The sequence below is a fragment of the Nicotiana sylvestris genome, chromosome 4 (assembly GCF_000393655.2).
Source record: "Nicotiana sylvestris chromosome 4, ASM39365v2, whole genome shotgun sequence".
NCBI classification, from domain to species: domain Eukaryota; kingdom Viridiplantae; phylum Streptophyta; class Magnoliopsida; order Solanales; family Solanaceae; genus Nicotiana; species Nicotiana sylvestris.
This window is the reverse complement of record NC_091060.1, coordinates 103,039,695-103,050,305: the sequence shown is the minus strand read 5'-3', so window position 1 is coordinate 103,050,305 and position 10,611 is coordinate 103,039,695.

The window sequence follows — 10,611 nt, the reverse complement described above, 5'->3', positions numbered from 1 at the left end:
CGCAATTTGTTCCATTAAGCATAAGTTTCCCCTCTAATTCTACTTTTCTTTTCTTTTTTTATTTGCATGTACACTTTGGAGCAAATGGAGTCTTAATTCAAGACTGTCGCAGTGGAGTCTCCCACCACCACATGGAGTCATCGCATAACATATCCCATAGATGCATCGGATAACCAGAAAACAAGCGAATTGCTTGGGGTCGCCTATGGCAACTTTTGTTTTTACTTACTTTGTCTGATGTTAATTTACGTGATTTGTTTTGTTTGAACCTATGATTGATGATTAATTTTATCATTTAAAATTACAATTTTTAATAAGGACTTAAAAGGATACAATGCACTTAGCGATTTGGGGGTAGTATTTTTTATATGAAATCTAAGGAAGGAAATTGATTTCTCCTCATCATGTCTTAATAATTTTGAAAACTTGAACTACTTTTCATAAAAACATGAGTCTTCAAGAATTGGAATTTTTGCTAGCTTTTTTTAAGTTATTTGATTTAGAACTTTATCGTATTTGGAGTTAAACAAAACTATTTGTTTCAATGTTTAATTCTAAAGGCCCTTTTTGCTTTTTGTATAAATTTTATTTGGGCATTTACTTAGTAATGCTTTCAAAGTGAAAAATTTTATTACATCTCAAACACTTTATTTTTCCTAATTAATTAACCAGAGTTTGGACTGTTAACCGTTATTAACGGATCATATAGGGTGCTTTAACAATCTTCCCTATAGGATTAATTAGAACCCTTACCCATAATCTTAAGCTAATCAGAGCATAAAACAGAGTTAACTTTAAGCACTACTTAGTTAAAATTGGTGTCCTAATTCACCGTTAAAATAATTAGGTGGTGACTCTCTTTAATAAATTAAACCTCCAGAATTACCAATATGTTATACTCTAGTTTGACCCATGTCAAAATGAGGTATAATAGCTCGCACTTCATTTCTTTGCAGATATGGCTCCCAAGAAACATATATCTTCCAAGAAAAGGACCTCCACCAGTCGTCAAGCTCAACAAGCCAAGCGTTCACGACCGAAATCATCCCGACCTACTGCTGCACATCCCTCCCAGTCTGATGAGTAGGAGACCTTGCCATCAATTGACCTACAAGCTGAGGCAAGAAGAAAAAGAGGAGATAATTTCCAACTCAGGCTTGGGGTCGAAGGTTCTAGGGATTTGTATAGAGAAGGGCTCACGAAACTGAAAATCCTTGACGAGAAACAACTGAGTCTGAACGGGCTACAGGAGCAATACCCTCACATACTGGATAACATCAAGGCTAGAAACTGAGAGTGCTTTACTGAGCTACCGGATGATTACAATGAAACATTAGTGTGTGGGTTTTACGCATCTTATGGAGCTTCCAGAACACCTCACCATAAGCGTAACAAAGTATTCTGTGAGACTGTCTTGGTTCGGGGGAAATAAGTGCTTTGTGACAAGGGCACTATAAAGGCTTTATACTTTTCAGATTGGAGACCGGTCACAGCTGAGTACGATACCAAATAGTCCAACAGAGATAATGAGTGAGGTTGGATAGCCTCAGTGATAGCCAAAGGGACCCTCGCTTGGATTGACCCTCTGCATAAAATATTCAAGGAAGATCTCACATGAGAGGGTAGATTCTGGCTCAGCTTTGTCACCTCTCGATTGATACCATCCCTAAATGAGAATAATATAAGCATTGAGAAAGCTCTTCTCATTGCATGCATTATGATTGGGATCAAAATTGATGTGGGTGACATTATCTGTCGAGAGTTAGGGGTTCGTGCCAACCAGACAACCACGTCACTTCCATTCTTGTGCTTGATCACAGCCCTCTATAAGGCTGTGGAAGTCCCTTCAATGCCATACACTGACAAGACGAGGAAAGCGCTGAAGGATATTGATATCACGCGCATTACTGACGTGGTGCCACAGGTAGTGCCACAGGTAGTGCCACGGGTAGTTGTTGCTCTCCAAAGGTTCAGATCCAGATTCCTACTGATACAGAGATCTCAAACTCCTGTTTCTCCTTAGGCTACAGTGGCCTCAACTTCCACTCCACAACCCACCTCTCAGGCCACCGTTGCACAGCCTTCTACCACACTGCCAACCATTTCGAGGCTCGATCTCTTAGCTCAACATCCAAATGCTAAGGTAGACCAGCTTTTGAAGAACCTCACCACACTCATCTATCAGGCATTGACCCCTATCCAGTCCTCAGTGACGGCCCTCCAATAGCAACAAACATCTTATGGGGATCGCCTGAAGCATCTTGAGGTACAGATTGAAAAGATAGAGCGGGGTGAGGTTGGAGACTTGACAAAGCTCCGTGATGATGTTTCCACACTGAAGACTGAGCTCTACAAAATACAAACTCTAGAGTTCGATCTATCCTCTTTCATGCCCAAGGAAGGAGAGCAGGGAGCGGGCAGGTCCATTGCTGGATTATATCTTAATTTTTCCACTTTGATGATAGCTCTTGTACCTCAGACTGTTGGGGTTTCCCAGCCTCCAGCTTCCCCTGCACATATTGACATCCCTTCTGAGGAATATTCCGGACACTCTGTAGAGTCTGAAGGTGGGGAGACAGACAAAGGGGAGACTGATGAGGAGTCATGGTCCGAGGAGGATGAAGGCCCTTAGGATAAAGGTAAGCAGGTTGTTGCCCCTACAAGGAGGAACAAGCAGCTGTTCAGAAGGTGATAGAACATTCACTAGCAGACATGGTCGTCCAAGCCAATCCATCGACTACTCTTCTATCAGCAGGCGAGGCTAGCAGCTCACAGGCCCCAGCTCCAGTGTCAGGCTAGTTGGAGATCCATCCTCCATCAGTAGAGGTCACTCCTCAAGCCGAGATTTCATCGGCCCCAGATCCAGCATCAGAGGGTGACCCCACCATCATTCAGCCGGCTTCTGACTCCCATAGCGCTTAGTGCGCCTCGGGGAGCCCCTAAACTCTGTCTTACATTCTTATGCATTGGGGACAATGAATGCTCTTCAGTTGGGGGTGGGATATCCTTGTATAAACTTTTTGAATTGAACTGTTGTACATGTTTTTGTGTTATATAAGCAAATTTCTGTAACTTTTGTATATACTTGTGTTGTTTTTGTACATATGTTATCTTTGTATAAAAAAGAAAAAAAAGAAAAATAAGTAGATAGTTTGATGCATGTTCATCTGTAGTAATTATCAATGAATTCTCCTTGGTTTTTCTTTGCGGGGTTCTTTTCCAAGGGTGTAATAGTAGAACCACGGCAGTAGGATGAAACATTCTGACCGGTTTGGTGTAATTGTCTAGTTTCAAGCATGGATGCCTATAAATAGCCTATACCCTTCCATTAGTATAAAAAAAAAAGAAAAAAAAAAGAAATCAATCGTGTGAACTTGAGGCTAGCTCTTTGACTCTATGTTTACCTAGAGCTATACATGTAAATATGATGAAAGCTTTGAGTTGCCAAGTGTTGACTCGAGGGATAAAACTATGTTGAGTCAAACAGTTCGTGTGCCATGTGTGTGAGTCTTTGAATAAAAAATTCTTGTGTTTCTTTATACCATCTAGAACTTGCCCAGTTGGTCTTTCGATGCTAATGATAATTACATTTGGTTGGAGAAATGACCTTAGGCAGTCTTTGTGATATTGGAAAACTAGTTAGCCTTTCAAGCTATCCATTGTATAGATATTATCACTAGTTACCCCATTTGAGCCTTTAATCTTTTTCTTTGTCCACCTCAGTACAAACCTTTCCCCTTTTATAAAATAATTCCCTCTTTTGAACCCGTCCATCCTTGAACATTAAGAATGAGGCTAAAAGCCTAAGTTGGGGGTGTGGTGTCAAGCCAGAAATTAGCAAGGTTGTACAGTGAGTGTAGGAAAGTATACCTCAAGATATTCATATGAAACTATTCAAGCTCCAAAAAAAATACAAGAGGAAAGAAGAAAAAGAGATGTATGTATATATATATAAATATGGAGCCTTGAAGAAAATTAAAAAGGTATTTAAGGTGGTTTAATGTTGGAAATTAGGGGCTAATGAGGTCTATGTGGTTTGAAAAGAAGCAAAAAGCAACAAGAAAGAAAAATGTGAGTAGTGTTCAAGGAGGGTGTAGTCACTTGTACCCAAATATTTATCCGACCTTTCCCTAATCCTACATTACAAGCTTAAAAAGTCCTTATGGGATCTTCAACTGAACGTTCTTAGAATAAAGTGATAAAGTAAAATAAGGTCAAGCCTATGGTATGGCATGTTGTAACACTTGAAACTCTTTTTGAGAGTGAGTGTCTTTGTGAATCCTTCCCTTTTGTTGTCATTGTCAATATTGTGAGTTTGGGACTTTCTTTCTAGTGAGCGCACATGAATTATAAGGTTGGACAGAAGTTGAGTTCTTGAAGTCGAATGCAAGTGCACTCAGCTGAGAGTAACATTTTGTCAAATTGGTCGAGGCTCAAAGTTTGACAAGTTGATTAGTTTCTTTGTAAATAACAATGATTGTTCAGGAAGGGTAAATAAACGAAAGTGCATGCTTGTAGTACTGACAACTAACACCGTCCACGGTCACTATTGTTTCATGTCGTTTAGCTGGAGTCTAGAATAGGATAGTGTCCTTTTAGTTGCTTGGGGACAAACAAGAGTTTAAGTTGGGGGTGTTTATGTGCCGGAGAATTTCGGCACATTTAATACCAATTGCTTATATTTTACCTTATTTTAAATGCAATTATCTTTTATACTTATGTAATTTTAATGTTTTTGCAATGTATGAGGCTCAAGGACCCAAGAACAAGGAAATGAAATCAAAAAGCTGCAAAAGACAAGAAAAAGGCAAAATGGGATCTCAGATGTGAGTATGCAGACCACAAATCCAACATGCAGACCGCATATTGCTTAGAGGAACCGCAAAGCCCAACAGTCTGTTGGCCAAATTCAAGCGCAAGAAATGCGGTCCATTATGTGACTGCATAACAGGTTTGCGGGCCGCATAATGGATCGCAAACCCCCTATAGAAGTTGCTGAAGTTGGAAATGCGGTGACATTATGCAGTCGCAAATTAACAATGAGGACCGCATAACCAAGGTGCGACGACTACCTGGAAACTAGGGTTCGAAGATGCGATGGCTTTGATGAGAATGCGGACTGCGTGTCTGTTATGCAACAGATATGTGGTCGCATAATTAACCTGGAGGGGCATTTTAGTCCGAAATTGGTCCCGCATTTTAGCCCACTATAAATAGATTTATTGGGGTTTTGTGGGGGCAGCTTGTCTGGTTTTTGAGCTACATTCCAACCTTTCAATATTCCTCTCTTTTGGAAGCTTTAGGAGTGAAGAATCTTGCACTTTGTAAGCTTTATGGCATTTAATATTCTCATCTTTTTGTATTTTAGCATGAGTAGCTAGCTTTAAATACTAAGGTTGTGGACCCTAAATGGGTGTTATGTTAATGGGTGTTTAACATTGAATATATATATATATATATATACATATATAATGGTTGGTTGATATATATTTATTTCTCATTCTTCATTTATTGTTGGTGGTTGCAAACATTAACAAGTGCAATTAAATTCTTTCTTTACTTGGAAAAGTGAGTTCGAGTTTGGTAGAAGTAAATATCAAAGACTCAAGACTTTAAACCGTGTTTAATAGAATCGCTTAGGAATAAGTGGGTTTTATTTGGCATAAGTTGATTGCTCTTAATTGCAACTCTTTTATATTTGAAAAAATTATAAGGAGGAAATACTACCCAACTATTGGAAAATATTGAGTAGTCATTTAGAAATCATTTGCATATCTAAAGAACCTTCCATTAGAAATATATCATATTAACACTGATAGCATTACATTTCATTGAAGGGGACACAACCTTGGTTTCTTTAATCAAATTATTTACATTCTCAAAGTTACAATTAGTTATATCTTCAAATCACAATCATATCATACTCTTGTTACAATTAACGGAATAGAATTACGACCTAAGTCAAGTAGCACACTACTCGAGTAACCTTTTCACGCCTATTCCATGTGGGATTCGACCCCAACCTTGTTGGATTATTATATTTGATATCGACCGCCTTACACTATTTAATTAAAGTGTAATTTGAGTGTATCACACATTATTACTTATAGAATAATTAATTCACGCCACACAGGTAAGTTTACTGCTAACACAATTGCAGATATTTGTAGATATTTTTGCATTAGAGATAAAATAATGTCAGTTTCAATGGATAATGCTTCTAGTAACAACTAATGTTATAGGCTTGCTTACAACTACACTAAATCCTACATTTAGTAATATTTTCCATGTTAGATGTATTTGTCATATTTACTATTTAATTATCGGTGATATTATAAAAATATTAAATGTTGAAATTGAAAAGGTTTAGATGGCTCTTAATTGGTTTTTTTATTCAAACCGTAGAATTAGACTTAGAGAATATTTTAAAAAATGTAATGAATTTGGCATTAGAGAAAGAAAGGTTCCTAAACCTTGTCCGACTAGATGGAATTACATGTATGAAAGTTTAGTTGTTGCATATGAATATAGAAACCCAATAAACGCAACGTTTAAGGCTCGTGTTGGTGGTGATGATGATGATGATGAGCACCTTACAAATCAGGATTGGACTAATGTTAAAATTCTTGTAGACTTTTTAGAACAATTTCATGTTGCTACAAATGAATTATCTAGGCAATATTATCCTACTATTTCTAACTGTTTAGTTTATATTGCAGCACTTGCATATTTTTTTAGTCAATTTTTAGAGGGTGGGGTAATTTAACAACGTGCTATTAATTCTATGAAAGATAAGTTTAAAAAATATTTTTTCCCTATCCCCCCTATTTATGGTGTCGCTGCCATGTTAAATCCTACCATGAAATTAGGAGGTCCTCACTTTTGGTATAACAATATTTATAAGGCTTTATCACTTTCAGATGAAGAATTTGCTACACTTGCAGATGCAAAAGCATCAATTAAAATAAATGCTCAAACAATTTATAATGCTTATCAACTTGCATTAGATCATGCTAGACCAAATGTTCCAACTCCTACTTCGTCTAGTTCACAATCATCTAAAAGAAATGCGGGCCTAAAAGCACTTAGTTCTTGGATGGAGTTCAGGGGTTCTCAAGGTGATAATATTGGTGATAGTTCACAACTAAATGAGCTTCAAGTTTATTTGTCTCAGGGACTTGAATTAGAGAATCCAGACGGCTCCTTTGATGTTTTGGAATGGTGGAAGGACAAAGAAAAATACTATCCGGTTCTTTCAAGGATTGCTCGAGATATTTTAAGTATTCAAGCTTCAACAGTTGCATTGGAGAGCGCTTTTAGTCAAGCGAGACTTCAAATCGATGATCATAGAGTGTCTATGAGGGAGAGCTTGGAAAAATCAGTACTCTTCAGAGATTGGATCCGTTCAGAAAAAAGAAATTTTGGACTTGCTGAATCACAACCGGAGATAGACGAAGCTTATAAAGAAATGCTAGTGGAACTTGCGGATGATGCTTTGCCCGGAAGCGAAGATGAATAAACTTCTTTTCTGCCACTACCAACGGAAATTCCTCCGAACCTTGAAGGATTTATGAAATTTGTTAGAGATAATACATAGACTAATATGTAACTTGTATTTTGGCACATCTTCATTAGGTTTTTTCCTTTTAATGGTGGTATTAGCACCTTGTTGTGTTCATTCCATTGGGGGGGGGAAAGACTAAGAAAGATATTGCCATTTTTTATTAATGTCATAATAATAAAAATTATAAGGCATTCCCTTGAATATTTCTTTACAATTTTTTTGTGTTTAAATTTGAATTAGAATATTAAAGTCACAATTATATAATATAATTTTAAAAAAATTGCTTTAGATAAACAAATTCAAAAAAAAATAGCTCGGAACACTTAGGCCTGTTTAGGCCCATGGGCCCGGCCCATTTAGCCCGGGACCATGTGAACTTAGGCCCACAGTGGGTTGGTTCCACCCTCCAGGACCGTTAAGCCCGGGACCGTTTGGCCTGGGACCGCTTGGGCCCGGCCTGCAAGAGATCAGGACCGTTTCGCCTGGCCCCTTTAGCCTATTTAGGCTCGGGACCGAACCACAATACAACTTTACTCAATTACTAGCTGATAAGGAGTCCCCATCTATACCTCTCGGGCCATATTGGCCCTAATGCCATAATGCAACCCTGCAACGAACCTCTGCACCCTCTCTGTGTTAGTAGGAAGTATCATCAACGCATGGCAGGATAACTCAGAAAACCTCGCCTCATAGTCGGTCACGGACATCTGACCCTACTCAAGCTGCTCGAACTGATACCGCGGCTTTTCCCTCTTAGAGGGTGGGATATACCTGTCTAGGAACAACTGGGTGAACTGACTCCAAGTGATGGGAGGAGAACCTGCTCGCCTGCCAAGAACATAAGACTACCACCATCTACGGGCCCTGCCCTCCAGCTGGAAAGTGGTGAAGTCAACCCCATGAGACTCCAATATCCTCATGTTGTGCAGTCTGTCCCTGCACCTATCAATGAAATCTTGGGCATCCTCATGACACTCACCCCCGAAGATAGGAGGGTGTAGCCTAGTCATCTGTCCAATAACTTCTGCGGGTCCCAATCCGCAGCTGGTCTGGGCTCGAGTACCGCTATAGCGACTGGCTAAGCCCCATCCGTGCCAAGAGTTTGATACACTACAGCTACATGACCAGGAGCCTGAGCAGTAGGGGTCTGTGCTCCCCCTCCCGCATGTGATATAGTTGGATCCGTTGGAAATAAACCAGCATGAGCCATGGTTTCCATGAACCGCAACATACGTCCCATGACCTCCTGGAAGCCTGGTGTTGTCATGAAGTCTGTCGGGTAGGCTCAGCTGCGGGCACCTCGCCCTGCTCCTCAATGATAGGATCTCTCGCAGTATCCGCTGGTGGTGCTTCTAGAATAGCTCTAGGACGCCTTCGTCCCCTACCTTGGGTCGGTGCCCTCCCCCGGCCTCTACCTCGACCTCTAGAAATGGGGGGAGCAGCTCCTCCCAGGTCTGGAACATTTGTTGTGCGCGTCCTCGCCATCTATGAGAAAATAGAAGAGGGAAATTTAGTATGTCGACCACTGCATGATAGGAAATGAATAAAGAGTAGTTTCCTAACACCCTATAGCCTCCCGAAGATAAATGCAGACGTCTCTATACCGATCCACAAGACTCTATTAGGTTTGCCCATGACTTGTGAGACCTACATGAACCTAGTGCTCTGATACCATGTTGTCACGACCCAATTTCATTAGGTCATGATGGCGCCCAACACCGTTGTCAGACAAGCCAACCCGAAATTATTAGTGAGTTCTCATTTTACTTTAACAAAATAATTCCATCATTTTCTAAATTTGAATTTAAAACAAGTGATAATTAGCAACGTAAAATAATAGTTATACAACCCAAAAGAATAGTCTACCAATGTGTGTGCCAAGACCTAGTGTCACAAATATATAGGCACCTAGTAGAATAAACAAAAGAATAAATCTATCATATTGTCTTAAATAGAATAGACAGTCAAAACAATGAGAGAATTCATAAAGCTGTTGAACGGCATAGGAAGGGAGCAGCTCACCATGGAATCTCGGCCTACTATCAAGGATGTGCACCAGATGGGTAGCTAGATGTACCTGCCTCAAATCCTGTACAATTAAGTACAGAAGCGTAGTATGAGTACATAAACAATATGTACCCAGTAAGTATTCAGTCTAACCTCGAAGAAGTAGTGACGAGGGATCGACTTGACACTTACTAGGGTCAGATAATATAAGAAAGTTTTATGTTAAGCATGGATGTCATAAATAAATAAAAGTTTATAGCATGAAGTGATAGGTTCTTTCCTAGATAATATCACAGATAACCATTTACATTTCGGGGCATTTAACACAGTTCAAATCATAGGAAGTACCAAGCAAGAAGCATGCACAAATAGTGCCGAGGTCATACGGCCCGATCCAACATAAAAATAAAGTGTGCATGCCAGAGGGTCGAAAGGCGCGAACCATAGATGCATCTATTACCCCGCTCGCGAATCATACATGTGACGCGGTCAAATGTAATTAAACACAACAAACATTCATGCAGGAATATATCGGGGAAACAATTACTCAAAGAAATGTCAACATCTCTTTAAAAGGTCAAGAAAATGATGTTCCTCTTTATAAATTCATTTACCACATTCCACATGATTTAAGAAATCTAAATTGACAACAAAGTTACAAGAATAGTACATAAAGCATACTTTTGGTCCTAGACTACCCGGACTTAAGCATATAGTGGCTACGCACAGAGTCTCGTCACCTTGTGCATACGTAGCCCCCGCATTTAGTGGCAAATTATTCAGTTATTTCACCTATGGGGATAATTTCCTCTTACAAGATTAGCAAGGAGCAGCGTTAACGAGAGGCTAGAGGTTTGGAGACATGCCCTTGAGTCTAAAGTTTTCAGGCTGAGCAGGACGAAGACGGAATACCTCGAGCGCAAATTTGGGGCCGAACCGACGGAAGCAGGAGTGGAAGTGAGGCTTGACTCTCAAGTCATCCCTAAGAGGGGTAGTTTCAAGTACCTTGGGTCAGTTATTCAGGGGAATGGGGAGATCGA